At 40.2% G+C, this 17,828-nt stretch overlaps 1 protein-coding gene across 1 annotated transcript in view; it reads right to left on the bottom strand.

Moving 5' to 3' along the window:
• LOC147674136 (inactive hydroxysteroid dehydrogenase-like protein 1) overlaps nt 1-17,828 on the bottom strand; it is a 522,374-nt gene that overhangs the window by 180,746 nt on the left and 323,800 nt on the right. The gene's annotated exons all lie outside the window — the stretch shown is intronic.

Below are 17,828 nucleotides of genomic sequence, written 5' to 3'. Positions count from 1 at the left end.
CTTCTATTGGAATTCTCTAAAGCATATTCTCAAGCCCATTATCGCTGTTTTAGCGGAAGTTTCCTGCCGCTAAAGTGGCGATAATTTTAACGCTGTTCCTTGATAATATGCCTCTTAGATTCTAGTAGAATTACATACTAGCATTCTACTATGACTTACAATAGAATACTACACAGAGCACATGACTTACAGCAATCAGGTCATGGTTTCATCCACGAGTCTTGAGAATGGTAGGGGTAAGACTTTCGCTTCCCACTCCCTATATTGTATAAACGTAAACTAACACTTCTTCCACAAGTATGCTACAGCGCCCAGAACACACCACTTTACAGCAATGAGCTCACAATTTAGGCTCACGGTTTAATCCCAGAGTCTTCACACCAGTAGGGTTGAGTAGTTCGCTTCCCACTCCCTATATACTATAAACGCAAACTAACACTACTTACACACTTATACTATAGCGGCTAGTATCCTACAGCACCCAGAGCCCATCACTTTACAGCAATCAGCTCGGTTTCATTCCCAATTCTTCACACCTGTAGGCGTAATTACTTCGCTTCATGCTTCTGGTATACTATCAACACACAGTAGCGGTCAGTAGTTCGCTTCCCACTCCCTGTATGGTATAAATGCCTACTAACACTACTTGCACACGTATGCTGCAAACACCAGACCACATCAGTTTACAGCAATGACCTCACGGTTTAGACTCTCGGTTTCATACTCGAGTGTAGCACCATATCATATCACCACCATGCCACTCTGAGCAACACCTCACTTTCAGACCATTAACAGTGATAACTACTTACTGGCGACCACCAGTAGGTAATCAAGAACAAATTACAATAGTTCCTTGATTCTTTAAGCTTTCAAAAATTCTCTCTATTACTATCTTTCTACTTTTCCTTATAAATAGTTTTTTTAATATTCAAGTACACATCAAAGTCAGAAATGCAATGTGTTCTATCAACACACTTTCTAGAACATTCTACAACAGGTGGAGTTTAAAAGTTCATCAATTTTTTTTAATCTAACGATATTTTTTTGCAACATTTTCTCAAACATTTATCGGCACGTGCAAGCTAAAAGTTCACAATTGTTTTTAGTTGGAACAGTGCCTTCCAAATGCAAGTAGCAGGTGTGGTTGAGTTGAGCAAATGTTATCCTATATTATGTACTCCACATGCAAACTGCTTTTTCTTAACCAATCACAGACATACTTTTCCACAAAACAAATGTGCACCCTACTTTTAAAAACAATGCTTTTCATCTCCCAATCAGGTACCGTTTTGTATGCAAAAAGAAACTAGTTCCCCATCTTTAAACATATCTCTTATTCTACGAAGGAACTGCACGAGCTACAGACATCTTTCCAAACCTTCCAGTCATACCTTCAAAATGCTAGTGTGGATCGTAGGACGTAGCTATGTTTTCTGGTGCAAGAGGTATGCAGAACAAAGACATATTGACTTAGACCTAGGTTTACAAAATGTGGACATAAAATGGTTTGGACAGAGAGGATTGAAGTGGCACCAATTGTTCCCTTTGGTTAAAACCTGTTTGCAACTCCAACACCCTGGCCTCATGATTGTGCACTGTGGTGGAAACGACCTAGCCACATTGACTGGAGTAGATTTGGAAATACTTATGAAAGACACCTTAGGACAATTGATGTTACTTTTGCCTCAAACTGTCTTTGTATATTCCAATATATGGCAAAGACAGAAGTGGAAATAGTCCAAACAATTTTGTCCTCAGATTGAAAAATCTCGGGAAAAAATCAACAAAGCTGTCTCTGCATACCTCAGAGACCACAAAATGGGGTCCATATACAACAACAACATACATTTTGATATGGCAGATATATACAGAAGTGATGGAGTACACTTCAGAGATCAGGGAAATCGAGTTTTCCTGAATAACTTGAAGCTGTGCATCCACACTTAATGAACACAAGGGCTCTTTTTAGAGCCACCCTATAACTTTACGACTTAGGCCCACTATTTTAGGGCCATATAATGCCAACTCCTGCAACCTCGCCAAAATCTATTCTCCACACAGCTGTGGTGCAGCAGCCAAACCCTCTCACTTTGCAGCACAGACTTCTCGCTTTGATCCCCAGCTTGAGTAGTTTGCGATTTACAATTACCATATTGATTTAGCTTCGCACTCCCTATACAACCCCACCTAAGCACCATACACAAGCTACAATTTTATAAACAAAAGTTCATCCAAGTAGCTACAACTAAATGCTGAGACTACTTGCACAGATGTGGCACAGCGGCCAGAGCACATGGCTTCACAACATATGACACACAGTTTGGGCTCACGCTTTAATCCCCGACTACGGCAGCAGCTCAGCTTAGCAACACGAGACTCTAGACAATACCACACATATAGTCCGTACCCCAGGACTTTCATACTAGTGCGGGTCAGTAGTTCGTCCTGGTAGTTATAAACACATCCGGACACTACTTCCACAACTGTAGTACAGCGGCCACGGCACATGACTTCACAGCATAAGACACACAATTTGGGTTCACGCTTTAATTCCTGAGTCCTGCACCAGCTCATCATACCCGCATCAGACTTTATGCAATACCTCACTTAATTTCCATAGTCCACCACTTACACACCGATAGGGGTAAATACATCGCTTCGCACCCCCTCTATAGCACACCCTAAACACCCCACAGAGGTTACAGTGCTCCTACCCTCCTGTTTCCCACTTTTGTCCCCCTTTTTTCACCTTACTCACTTCAACAGAATCACAAAATGGTGGCCAACACTTCCTAGTTGCACCCGCTCGCACCGCTCACAGCCAATCAGCAACAAGCTTGTGACCCCATAGCCAATCAGATGGCAGAGTTCCCAAATATCGATATCTGTAAATTTCGATATTTCTCAAAAACTACTGAACGAATTTACACCAAATAAACAAAAGCGTGCTTTCTAGACCAAGACCCTTCTACCTGCCTAATTTGGGGTAATTCCGTTCGACCTGTAGCCTTGTCTAAAGTTTCCTATGGAAATTAACATTGAGAAAACACGTTTTGGGACTCCGACGTTGTGTATCTATAAACGTGCGCTAATGTTGCATAATGACCCAACTCCTCCCCCCTCCCTCCACCCACTTCCAGGTCTGCCATCCTGACACCAACTGACCATCCTAATATATGTAGACTATTGTCTCTATGTGTCCCTTGTAGTTGTTGCGCAGCAACCAAATCAATAGGGTCTGTCCGGCCATTCGATTAAAAACACGCGCGTATTGGACACGCGCATATTCGAGTCCAACGTTGTGTATATATAAACACGCGCTAATGTTGCAAAGTGAACCAACTCCTCCACCCACTTACCGGTCTGCCATCCTGACACCAGCTGTCCATCCTAATATATGTAGACTATTGTCTCCATGCTTCCTTTCTTAATGTTGCAAAGTGAACCAATTCCTCCCCCCTCCCTTCACCCACTTTCTGGTCTGACATCCTGAGACCAACTGTCCATCCTAATATATGTCGACTATTGTCTCTATGCGTCCCTTTGTAGTTGTTGCGCAGCAACCAAATCAATAGGGTCTGCTCGGTCTTTCGATTTAAAAAACGCGTGTATTGTACTTGCAGGTATTCGAATCCAACGTTGTGTATATATAAACACACGATTAATCGAATCCAACGTTGTGTCAAGATCTCAAAGCAATCTGTGAACAACTTTCGGAGATGTAAGATTTTGAACAAACGAACATTGACATTTTTATGTGTCTGTTCGTGCTTTCGATTAAAAACACATGCGTATTCGACACGCGCGTATTGGAATCCCAGGTTGTGTATGTAAAACACGCGCGTATTCAAATCCAACGTTGTGTCAAAAATTCAAAGCAATCAGTGAAGTAATTCCGGAGATTTGCGATTTTGAATAAACAAACATTTATATTTTTATTTATATAGATAGAGAAAATTAATAGCATCTTATTTGTGCACAACTCGTACTTATAATAGATTTGTAGATGTTGCTAATTCCGACAGGTCTAGAGCTAAAATGGATGACAGCATCATATCTAAACAGGCGGGAAGTGCATCTTCATCTTCAATTATGCGCTCAAATAACTCCTTGGTATCAAATCCTCTTTGTAGGAGAATCCACAGTTGGGGCAGAGAAACACGCACATAAAAAGATAGGACTAAGCTATTTCTTCCTATGTGAAGTTCTCCACCTAGCCGGCACCTGGACACCTAGCCTGCCACTTGCCTGTGGCCTTTGGTTCCTGCTTGTTCCAGACTGATCCAGTGACACTGCAGCAGCCCATGTTTTCCTGCTGAGGTTACCCTGGCCGGGTTGTCCCACTCACGTTCTTCCCACCAACAGAAGCCCTGCCCACCCTAGGACCTACTTAATGAGTGCCTCTTGCATGCCAAAAGCAGGCCCATCAGGGGCCGAGCATGCCTGGGCCATGCCCAGCAGAACACCCCTACCACCTCCTGAAGATACACCATCACCGCGGTCTACACCCTCTACCCCTGATGCCGCAACAAACACTGCCACCACGCTGACCCACACTCCACAGTAGGATTTTTCACCTGTAGCTACTGCTGCTTCACCTACCAGAGCACACACACCAGCCCACTAACTAGCCCCTCCTGGAACACACCACCGACATCACATAAAACAAAAACACCAACTTGGAGGCGCCCTTCTCAACACATGCTCACTGTGCAAGCATTCAACAAAATGATGGGACCTCATTGCCACCCTCGCACCAGACATGGTCTTGGTCACCAAGACCTGCCACAACCACAAGTCTGTCCCAGACATTGCCACAGAGATCCCCAACAGATATGAAATAACTCACAAGGGCCTCACCAACAAACTGGGAGGAGGAACACCCATCATCCACAAAGAGACCATACAGTGTACCACCACCATCGAAAAACACCACCACCCTCATGGAACATTACAACTTCAAGCTCCACATGGACAGCAATACAACCATAAGAGGAACCCTTGTATACCGACCCCCAAGCCCATGCTCCAGCTTCATTGCGCCCCTAGCCTTAGCCTCTAATTACTACATCTTCCTCAACTACATACATTTCCACATCAACAACCCCTATGACAACGTTGCACACCTCCCAACAGTATGAGCAGCCTTAGATTGACCCAGTTCTTCCATGACCCTACACATACATCATAGGACACATGCTGGACCCCATTTTCACCTCCAGTAACCACATTAAATACAGTCACGTCACAGAACTCACATTGACCAATCACTACATCATCCACTTCAGCATCTCCAGCCCTTGCACTGCCACCCCCTTGATGACCAGCGCCCCCCACCAGAGGTTAAACAAAATCTCAGAGACCAGCTAGATGTATGCCCTGAACACCTTCAACTCACACTACCGTCACCAACCTTGGACAGGGAGTGAAGAATTACAGCACCTGAATCACCAATTATGTCAAAAGCATGGTCCCCATCTAGAGCAACATCTAGAGAATATCCTCCAAGAAGGCTAGCTCGCACACACAAGAACCCAGAACAGCAAACTGGAGAGAAGATGGTGCACCAGCAAGGACCCTCCGACAGGGCAGTTTTTAAGACCTCCTTCAACCTCTACCACTGCTTGCTGAGTGCAAGAAAGAAGGCAGCCCTTGACACATCAAAACCAGCGCCAACAACACCAAGGAACTCTTCAACATTGTTGAAGAATTCTCCAACCTGGCTGCCAGTGTAAATAACATCACACCCTCTCATGATCTGTGTGACAACCTCGCCGACTTTTTCCATCACTAGATTACAAACATATGCAGAAACTTCAAACCCCAACCAACACCTATGGACTTCTTCGACTGATACCCCACCAACGTAACCAACATAAACCACAGACTGACCACCTGGAACCTCCTCTCCACCCAAGACACCACCTCCACCATGAAATCTATCTACTCCGGATCTCCAAAAGACCCATGCCCCCACCACATCTTCAACCTTAGAATCCAAAGGATCAGCCAGGAACTCACCACACTGCTCAACACCTCTGTCACCACTGTAACATTTCCTGATGCCTAGAAACACACAGAAGCCAATCCACTACTCAAAAACTCTCTGCCGACCCCAGCAAATTCAAAAACTATCAGCCAATCTCCCTGCTCCTATTCCCAGTGAAGGTACCAGAAAGGATCATCAAGAAGCAACTCATGACTCACCTGGAGCAGAACCAGCCACCAGAAGCTTCCCAATCTGGGTTCTGCAACAATCACAGGACCGAAACTGCCATGATCACAGCCATCAACAACATCAGAGTCCCCCTTGACCGAGGAGAAACAGCAGCTCTGATCCTCCTTGACTGCTCAGCATGCTTTGACACCATATCCCATCACACTATGATCAAAAGACTCCAACACATCAGAATGCAAGTGGCACACCCATAAGGATCGCATACTTCATCACCGGAAGAACCCAGAGGATCTACCTCCCACCTTTCACCTCCGAACCCAAGGAGATCACCTGCGGTGTCCCCCAGGGCTCCTCCCTCAGCCTCAAGCTCTTCAACAGATATATGACCCTGCTGGTCAACATCGTAATATCCCACAGCCTCAACATAATTTCCTATGCAGACGACACCCAACTAATCCTCTCACTCACCGACGACCCTACCACCACCAGAACCAGCTTCCACAGTTGCATGACAAGCATCGTCTACTGGATGAATAACAAATGATTGCAGCTGAACACTGACAAGACAGAAGTATTGACTTTCGGCAACAGCAGCAACACATGGAACGACACCTGGTGGCCATCAGACCTATGACCCACACCCTTCAACCATGCCAGAAACCTCAAAATCCTCATTGGCAACAAACTCACTAGGAACTCACAGATCAACGCCATCGCCTCTGCCTGCTTCCTCACTCTGCGCATGCTAAGTAGGATTGTAGGATTTTCAAGAGGCTATCTTTAGACACAAGGAGCAGCATGACATAGGCCCTTATCACCAGCCGAGTGGACTACGGCAACACCCTGTACGTAGGAATGGCTGCATACCTCCTACACAGACTTCAAACCGTACATAATGTTGCAGCCAGACTCATCCTTGGGTTTTCCCAACAATCCCACATCACACCCCACCTCAGGCAACTGCATTGGCTCCCTGTACAGAAGAGATACCAATGCAAGATGCTTACCCATGCACGCAAGGCTCTACACAACCAAGGACCCACCTGCATTAACCACCACCTGAACTTCCATTAGACTTTGAGAAGACTGCGCTCTGCCTCCCGCTCACTTGCCCATACTCCACACATCTACTGAAGCAGAAGTGGAAGACGTTCCTTCTCCCATATTGCAGCAAAGACCTGGAACAGCCTCCCCACACACTCCTGGACAATCACCTCACTCCCGTAATTCTGAATGGCCCTCAAGACCTGGCTGTTCGAATAAGGCTATGGGACCTGAAAGCACCTAGATACGCTATCAAGTGTTAAGCCTTGCTTTGTAAATCCTGAGTGATAAACTTTCTATTAACTGCATAACTATAAAATGGTTGTATAGAGACTCTATGGAAAGCTTTGAATTGACTGAAAGAACTGTTATTGTCTAACATTTGTGTGATCTTACCTTCCTATGTAACATTATTCAGATTGGTAGATCTCATTGTTCTAAACAGAAAACAAATGTGTGTACTAAAATGTAGACCCCATAAAATTTCCCTCGAGTGCAATGAAAATGTTATGAGTGGCACAAGAACAACTATTTGAAAATGTAGTAGCCCTTCATCCCAACATTTTGGCTAAAGTTCTCACTGACTCATAAAATAAATACACAAATATATTTAAGCTTGAAAGTGGTCTCAAAAAGGATTGTGCCTTGACCCCCATTCTTATTTTCCATCTATATGGATGCTTTTCCAGCACACCTAGGGAATCTATTGTCTATTCCTCCATGAATCAGGGGAAACCTCTGAATATATTGAGGTTTGTTGATGAAATTGTCCTATTAGACCAAACACCCATTGGGCTACAAAAAAAAGAATACTTTGTTCAGAATACACAGAAAGTCACAGTATAAGGAGAAATCTCTCAGAACCTAAGCTGATCACTTTGGGTGTCAGACGACTAAGAACATATTTTCCTGCAAGTTAGTGTCACATTGGAACTGATATATGAACGTTGTTACTTGGCATGTAGTTTTCAAGTAGTATGATATGGTATGGTATTCTCATCTATCCTCTCAGCGAAAGAGAGATCTTTTGAAATAGGGATGGAGAAGGTTTCAATTCTATGGAAAAATGTAACTTTTAACCTTTTTCTAAAACCTTCAATACTAAAATTCCTGTAAATCCTGATTAGGAGCATGGAATTATTTGATTTAACAATTTTGAGTGCTATACTAGAATTAGAGAGGAATATATGAAAAGCATACCAAAGTATTAAACAGGGTATCTTCATGAAAGCTATCTAACTAGAAATTAGCCTGTTTGGGCTCGGATTTTAAGGTAACACCTAACTATAGGTTTAGATCCAACCTTCAACAGGTTGCAGCTGGGTTTCTAAGACATTTTCTTTATAAAGAGCTAACTTTAGCTACAAAGCCAAGCACAGTTGTACTACACTTGTTTCCTTTACTATAAATCCGTTAGGATTAACTGAATTAGATGTTTTAATCTACACTGAAAAACTGGAGGTGAAACTTGTTTGAAAGTAAAATGTGCAAAAAGAGCGTCAAACATGATATGAATCATTGTATTAAAATCAGAAGTTTGATCCCAGTTTACAGAAGTGCTACTAAGGGAAAAGAAAGGTGCACTTTTACCTACAGCAAATATGCCCTCAGAAGTTAGACCATTTTACTTGAATTTTAAAAATGAAGGTCTGCATGCTTCCTGCGGTTGATAAGTGTAGGATTCAAAACAGTTATTTTCTGTCTCTTCAGTACTAAAAAGTGCAAGAAGAACATTTGTCACACCTATGTTTATTGTTCAACATATTACTCTAATGTATGCTGTTACCAATTTGCTCTGTAACCCAGATACTGTAAACTCTTCAGATTTTTAAAACTATTTTTGACATAATGAATTTGATAAAGTTGGTACATTGTTTTTTATTCGGAATTTAATTTATAGCTCTGTTGTTCCATACAAAGGATACATAAATGAAATAATGTTTTAAGAGCACCATCACCCTTCCAAGACTGATGCTGCCAGGGTCTTCATAGCTGACAACTACTCCTCGCACTCACGACTGGGCAAAGCATTCTTTCCCTGGTTACTGGGGTCATAGCACCAGTCTGGAAGGGAGCGGTGGCCTCTGCAACTGCAGCAGTTGAAGGTAACAGATTTAGCCTTTAGCCTTTATGTTAGTGAAAAGAAGGGGAAAACATCAAGGTGGTGGTGTACATTAAAAAGTGAAAAAGGTAAGGAAAGAGAAGAGAGGAGGACAACATTGACATAACCTACTGATGATAAAATGCAAGGCCTACTGTCAGGTATTTGGCCAGTCACAGCCATCAGCACAAGCCTAACAAGATAGAACAGTACCCGACAGTCACCATGATCCCAGATTTCTTGTCTACATCCCAAAGTGAGTCCTCCTCGACCTGAGAGAGTTAGGACACAACAGCAGTTCAAGTGGAAAAAACCTCATTACAGATCTACACACTGTATAAGAATCAAACCCTCAAAATAAATATCAGTAGTGTTCCTCAACATCAAACGTGAGGCCAAGGACTTGGCCATGAATCTTGAAAACTGTGGGGGGGGGCAAGAGGGAATGTTTAGGAAGCCACATGTCTAAATGATGAAAGGCTGGGGCTATGAGGAGCTTTGTTATGCCTGTGCACCACCAACTTAAATTAAACCTGCCAAGAGATGTTGCACCATGAGAAGTTGAGTCTGCAGTGGCAAAAAGCAGCTGCAGATGTAAGAGAGCCTGAGAGAGCAATGGTAGTAACTAGGGAACTCAGGCTGACTCAAGATAATACAACCACTGAAAGAATCTGACTAGGTGACATTGGTAAATAGGTATGTACTCCATTGGCCCCTTAATATGCCAAGGTGATGCAGGACAAATATGTAGGTTTCATGGAAAGATGTGGCCCAATAGTGGAGAAGGAGACCAAACCCCTGTGTATTTCACAAGTATTACGTGTGAGCAAAGGAAGCAGGGAATTACTTGACATTAGGAATCCAATGTGTTAGGCCTAGCTCTTTCATGTTAATAGAAAGGAGTACCATTGAGTTGGGTAACAATAAACATCTGTTATTCAGTGCGAAGATACACTTCTGGGTGAGCGTGCGCTTTACAAATACACATGTTATGTTATGTTATGTCAGAAAGTGAAAAATAAGGGGAATGGAAAGATCCTTTGCAACAATTAGCATTAATTCAATATGTGACATTAACAATCCAAAACAAAGCGGTCAAAGTAATGACTTCCAGATTCAAATGCAGTCATGCCCAAGTAACCTAGTCAATCCTAGGATATCTTGGATGTGGATAGATAAGGTAATTCCAGCAGTTCAACATAGAAATGCCAGCTCACAAGGTGAAGGTGATAAGTCAGAAGAATATAAAGGCTCTAGGGGAACTTCTGCAGGTAAGGTCCAATTGGAGGCTAGGAAATACCCCTTGGCTGAGGGGGGAAAACATATGAAAAGAATAAAGAGAACTAGGGGGATGGAGGCCATTCTTCAAAAGAAAGACAGATGATGAATGACATCCCCTTATAAATCGAAATGCACATTCACCTTTACTGAATTGAACCTTGAGTTAAGCTTGGACCCAAAAATATCTCCATCCCCCCACTGCTCCTCCATCAAGCAGAGGAGAGCACAGTGCACAATTGGAGCAAACTGTCTGTGAAGAGGTATAACCCTCCTCGTTTGTTATTTCACAGAGTTAACTTGCCTGCTAAAAAGAAAAAAGCCATCTTACATGCAAGGATACTAAAAGAATGTCACATGGAAGAAGTAACGGTAAGCAAGTCCCTAAATATCATTCTGAATCAGGAACGCCAATAGCAGACAATACTGTATAAAACTCCTAGGGTGTATCAATCATGGGATTCTGCTTGGACAAGATACCCACATGCCTAGATTAGCAAGATTTATAGTAGATTAAGTGGACAGCATAATATCAACTGAGGAAAGTAGGGAAGATGGTGCAGACACAAGTTCTCAAGAGTTGCACAATGATCAATCAAGAGGCATGATCAAATTACCCATGGGTCTTATAAAATGACTAAAATATTTAATGATATAAAATAATGGAACGTAAAATTAAACATCAGATATGTTAAATGAAGGTTGATGGTGGACAAATAGGAATGGCAAGACTAAAGACAAACCAAATAATGCATGTGAATTGAAAATAATCACTGAAGAAATCTTAGGGATTGCTTAGATGATTTAAGAGTTGCAAACATTCAAAGAGGAATTAGGCAAAAAAGTAGCATCTAACAAATGACTATTTTGACTCCTATTTTTAATGGTAACAAGTCTTAAGATATGATTCTTACATTTTTACTTCTTATCAAATAAGATAGTATGCAAGCAGCAGAAATTAACAAGAACAGTGTCATTAATCTATCTTTTATTAGCATTATGAACTTTTATAGATAAGGTTGCAACCAGCAAATTACATGAACACATAAAGGATAATTGGATATGTCCCTCTGCATTGCTGGAATCCAAGAGGCCACTATTTCTCAATATCTGTTTAGGTTGTCCAAGCCACCAAAGTTCTGTTAAATCTTGTTTTTACAGATTGCACCTAATCTTTATTCATTTTACAGCACTTTGTTGAATCAAGATAACTTATTGAAGCTTTAGTAGTAGTGATGTCAAAGGCTTACATAGATCTGTTTCTTGAATAAGGTGTGCAAACTTGTTTTTAAGGTACTAGCCTTGTTAGTACAGTTATTCATAACAATCACATTGGACTTTTGAAGGGCAGATTCCATGCAGTAAAAGTTGTTCTATTGTATCATGTTCTCTCAGTCTAATAAAGGGCCTCACAGGTCATCTAGCTTTATGTGGCCTTGAAAGTTAAAGGTGACAAGATCTCTATGTCCAGAATTCCATTTAGTAGGTATTTTGCCTGGGAACCAAATGCAGTATATAAATATATAGTTTTCCTTAAATGTGTAACATGATATATTTTCCCCACTGCGGTAATGGAATATTATAATTTGCCAAGCACAGTTTCTTCTGTTTCTACATTGTGTTTAACTTTACAAATATATTTTTTCATTGTTTGTTCCAGCGTCCAACATGAGCATATTTATTGATTGCATGAGATAACATAATTTTCCCAAAAATCATTTAAAGAAATCACACCTTTTCCCAACTTTTGACTTTCTCTCAATATATTTTTAAATATTTTTGTACATATCTGTTTACATTCTATATGTATTTATAATCACACACACACATTTACATATATTACCCTAGCCTACATCCTCTGTCCCTTGATGCCCTCCCAGGCGCTGCTACCCACTCCCTGTTTCTATTTGCCAGTGGATAGTAGGTGGTAAATGCAAGCAGATTTGTCCTCTGCAAGTGGATTCCACATGCGGATTTGGACCTGGTAATTGCCGGTCTGAATGCTTTTCCCCATTCCAGGGACAAATACTCAATGATATAGCCATATTTTTGCACAGGGATACCGTATGGAAATATTATTTGCAACTGCACAATATCTGCACCCGCAAATCCAGCCACTGTGTAATCGTATTGGAAATAGTTATTTCTTGGTGAAGATATTCACATTTTAATGCCGTATGGTATGTAGTTAGTAAAGTTTAGATACTGTTTGATTGTAAAATAGCTGTTTCTGTATTCATTAACCCACAGTTTAAGAGGTGCATTATCGATTATTTAGCAGACAGAGTGGATGCAATACAAATTACTGTTAAAAACTACCAATGATTGTCATCTTGCTATCTGTAACATTTTGTGTACAAGAACAGGGTTATGATATGTCAAGTGGGGCAACAGGGTTGAAAAGAGTCTCTCAAAAACAGGCACACAGTTATGATCAGTGTGGGCAACTGATTCTGGGAGTTCCACAGTTGAAGCAACATAACCTATAGCTATGGGCCCTATACAAAGAGTCATATAGCTACATAAATGGCCCAATCCCTGATTGCATTTAGATGTAGAATACCCATTTGAAAAATTATCGTGGTCTTTCTTCTTCATAACAGAAATTAACATCTTGGAGATCACATAATAACTTTAGTTAATCTAATGTAAATTACACCCAGATTGTTCATGAATCAATTCTCATCCGTTTTTTGTTTTTGGTTTATTAAAGAACAATAAACTAATTTGTAATTGTCTGCCTCTTCTCTTTTAGTTAGCAATAAAGCATTCTGTTCCATTCATAAATCATATTTGACAAATACCATTACCATAACTTGAGAGGGCATAGTACTACCTTCACATACAGATCATGTCTTCATGTAGATATTAATGTTTATCTAGAAATAAAATGCTCTTCAAAAATACTCTAGACTAACTAGTTATACACTTAATCAACAAAATCGAATGTGTCCAAAATATCTATTCTAAAAGATATGCGCTGAGTACTTTTAATTTTAACAGATGCTCATCACATAAAATATGTAAATGTTCTTTTTTGCAAACAATTTTGGATGCAGCATAGACATTAATAGATTGAGCATCTTAACAAAAATTATATAGTAGCTCTGAAAATATCAACTTTTCAGCACATTATACCCATATCTTTTTGTTCAGAAGTGGAATTTATGTTGAATTTACTAACTCGACTGTCAGGAGTGGATTTAAATTGTATGCAACATTTATTTCTTACCACATTAATTATATTCAACAACTGGAATAGTGTCTGGATTTAACTGGTTAAAAGAAAGACTTTCATTGAATGTTTTGATTTGTACAGATACAATCTGCAGGTGCAGTACAATATGGTGATTGCCAAAAGCTTTGTTAACATAAATGGCTAGCTAGAAGTACAGATAGGAAGAGGTGACTAGTTCATTACAGTCAGAGGACAACAGATACTTTAGAAGGCCTCTTGCTTTTTCGTACCAGAGGGATGCGCTTTCTGACCTAGCCTGTGTAAGTACCATACGTTACTGTTGTGGAAGGGGGTGCAGTAGCTTTCCAGTGCCGCATTATGTCACTTTTGGCCAGCACGAGGACGTAGTCTATAAAGCAGGTTACAGTTTGTCACTTTTTAGGTCTTTTAGATAGTCCAAGCACACAGTCATCTCAGGTAGATAAATTATCTATTCCAGAGATTTGATTTATAATCCCTGTCATGGCCGACCAGAACTGGGAAATGGATTGGCATGTCCACTACATATGGCACAGGTCTACATTCTGCAATCTGCAATGCAAGCATTGCACGTTAGTTTCAGAGAAGTATGGGTTTATTTGCGCGGGCATCAGATAAGCCCTGTGTTATATAAAATGGTATCAGTTTGTAGCGAGCATTCCTAGATACTGTAGTAGAGTAGGCAAGTACTTGCCCTATTTTTTTTATTGCTTAACACTCTGTTCATCTATCTCCAAACATTCCTGCAGGTGTCCAATAGGATCTACGTGTGGGTCAGGAAAGCCTGGTAGAGCCAAATGGTTATAACTGGCTCTTGAGGCCACAGTTATTTCACTTTTTAAGAATTGATGTAGCATTATTATTACCCAATTAGTACTCAATTAGGCGAACCCGAAAGGATGAAAGGCTGAATTTACCTTGTAATGCTTTTAACTCACTATCTAAAGGTCACACCAATGTCAACAGCAAGCACTCAAATATTTGAGCAAATGTGTTGGCTTTATGACTGTGGAAACAATGAGTTCAGGACCAATACTACACAAAAAAATGAATGAAAATTCTACAAATACCATGAACAATTTTAGTTGCATACTTGTAGCTTCATATCAAAGTAATATTTTTCCGGAACACTCTTTTTTATTGGAAATAAATAGTAAAATGTTGGCAATAATATTTGAAAAGCCATAGGCCTAATCTTTTCCATTAATGGCAAGCTGACATACATTAGAAAACTCTTTCAAACTTTGGCACTTGTGTCTTATTTAAGATCTCTTAAAGATAAATTAGCTGTAATGATTGCCAAATAAAATATTGAATCAAATAATTAGTGGAATGCCCATATAACTTGTTTTCATTCTTGGTGGTTCAGAGTGTCCTTTACTAGATGTGATACTATTAAATAATTACATTTACTACTTTGAGTGCAAATATTAGAGAATTTTAAAAGTCTTCTAACATCCCTGACTTTCTTACTTAATTACTTACTTATTTAATGTTCAGCAGTCCCAATATCATTTTGTTCTCATAAAATACTGCATCAATAATTACAAATATTTTAAGGATATTCTCAGTCTTATTAATTTGTCTTGATTTTATATTTTAAAGGTGTGTATTGGTCTATTTTAACCCCTTACGCTCCAAATGTCCACTGTAACTTTCAATTTGTATGCTTTTTGTACTTTTAACAAATGCAATAAAAAAACTTTTGAATAAAAAAAGAGTAGATGAAAGACAAACACTCATGCTTCTGGATTGACAAAGTGACTTGTCAGTCTGTCTCATAACTGTTCTAAAAAGTCCAGCTTGTGCCACATAAAAGGGTAATTATTCCACCTGTGCTAGTGACTGGAGCCATAGAGCCGGCAGACAATATATGAATTAAATAGGGCACAGATAAAATACGCTTCTCTGTCCCAGGTGCAAACTCTAGGAAATATTGTACCTCTTTTTTAGGTCTGGCATGGCAATATAGTTGTCTGTATGACGTACTGCTACAAAGTCATTAAAATATACATGTAGAGGGCTTTGACTCCACCCAGAGGATTTTCACTTTTTCCATCTCATGCTATTTGGAGAAAATTTCAATTTACCAGGAAGTTCTTCTATTAGAATGCATGGATGACTATCTTACATCTGAAAACATTCTCAATCATTAGCCACTTTCAATTTTTTATCTCCTGTATGCATTCTGTGCAGAAATAAATCCTTTTATGCTTTTTTCCTAGCATGGCCAAATAGGCAGGCTTTAAAGTGATAAAACAGCATTAGCGCATGTAAACAGCATTGGTGAAGGGGTAGCGTTTTAATAATGTCTAGAAAATGACACAGTAATATGCAGAAATTAATGTGTAGTCTTTAATGAAAATAAAACATGTTTAAATGCAGAGAATTTTAGTAAGCAACCATGCTTACACATACCAGACCTCATTAGCTAAACTGATAAAGCAACAATTGCCTGACAAGCTGACATGACTAGAAAATGGTTAGAGTGCATAACAAGCTTATTTCCTGACCTATCCATGAACATGTGTTTTTCATAATGAATAAAGGATGCGTTAATGTTTTCATCAAATGTTTCTTCTTATACAGTGAACGCTGCTAACACTTTAATAAGTTTGTTACTTAGAATGGTAGAGATGAAAATTCCCTCATGGGAAAGTAGATTTCAACGAGAATTATAATACAAATAGACTGATGTAACTGCTAGATGATAAGAAATAAGCAACATTAAAAGCTGCTATGTAGAGACATTGTGTTTTCTGTGAGAAGGCGAGGAGTGTCGCCCACTACTCTCAGAGCAGTGGAAAACGGTAAAAATATAATGATAATAACAACGTTAATATCATTTTATTTTTCGTAGCTATGGGGCTAGGTTAAGGCGGGGCTGGGTTCACAGTGGGAAGAGTGCTGGGCACACTAAGTGTGCATAAAGGTTTTGTCGGGCATCTTGGGCCGGACAAACAGTCATAAGCACTTTGATTGATCCCCACCAGACTGTAATGCACAGCCTGGTGGGGAACATGCACAGGCTCATAGTCCCCATCTGAGCGCCGAACCACACCACTCAGACCAATCACCACACTGCTGGTATGGTGAAAGCAGCATTGTGATTGGCTTGGGGTAGCCAGGGTGCTTTCTGCTTCTGGACTCTGAGTCAGAAAGAGAATCAGAGAGATGGCGGAAGAGGTAAGTGGTTTTAAAACAAATATTTGTGTTGCTTTCAACGGCCCCTGCCACTCCCTTTCCCTACCAGCTGCCATTTGAGTGATCATGTTTCCATGAGAGCATTGCAAGATGATTGGTTGGCTGCAGCAGGAAGACCGCAAGCTGCCACAAAGATAAAATGTGTTGTCTATATTAGTGCATGTTCCTAGCAGGTTAATACACTCTTTTTTCAGACCCTTATGCCACTTTGCTATGATACTCTATCCAGTTTATTGAACCTCTCTTTATGAGAGATTCTGCCTTTATTTGATATTTTGATTTATATAGATGACTTCTGATGCTAAAGCTTTATGCTTTTCTCTCACTCTCTGGAACGGAAACAGGAACTCTGTATGCGTTCTGACTGACAACATGTTCTCCTCATACCTAGAATAGGGATTCTTTTCTTTATGGAACACGCTTTAATGCATTTATTATATTATTTAAATAATCCTGATTTGATGTCTGTTATAAATTGATAATTGAGATTAATACAAATTAACTTGTGACTTGCAATGAAGATGAACTACTAAAAGATTTGATTAATAGAAACCCTTCAACTCATAACACACTCTCTTTTTTAACTGAACATAATTATTGATTTGGATTATAATTTATGTGATATACAGCTCCTGCTCTTATCTAAAACAACCACAAAGATCCGTTGGACCCAAGAGAATGTGGAGATTAGCCTGGATGGTTGTAAACTGAAATTTTTAACTTAAATGAAATTCCCACTCCAGCAGTGAATACCCGAGTTTACATGAGCTGCCAAATTGAAGTCAGGCCAGTTGGGTTTGTCAATG

The sequence above is a fragment of the Lissotriton vulgaris genome, chromosome 12 (genome assembly GCF_964263255.1).
Source record: "Lissotriton vulgaris chromosome 12, aLisVul1.2, whole genome shotgun sequence".
NCBI classification, from domain to species: Eukaryota; Metazoa; Chordata; class Amphibia; order Caudata; family Salamandridae; genus Lissotriton; species Lissotriton vulgaris.
The sequence above is the reverse complement of the archived record's forward strand: the minus strand, read 5'-3'. Positions and strand labels throughout refer to the sequence as shown.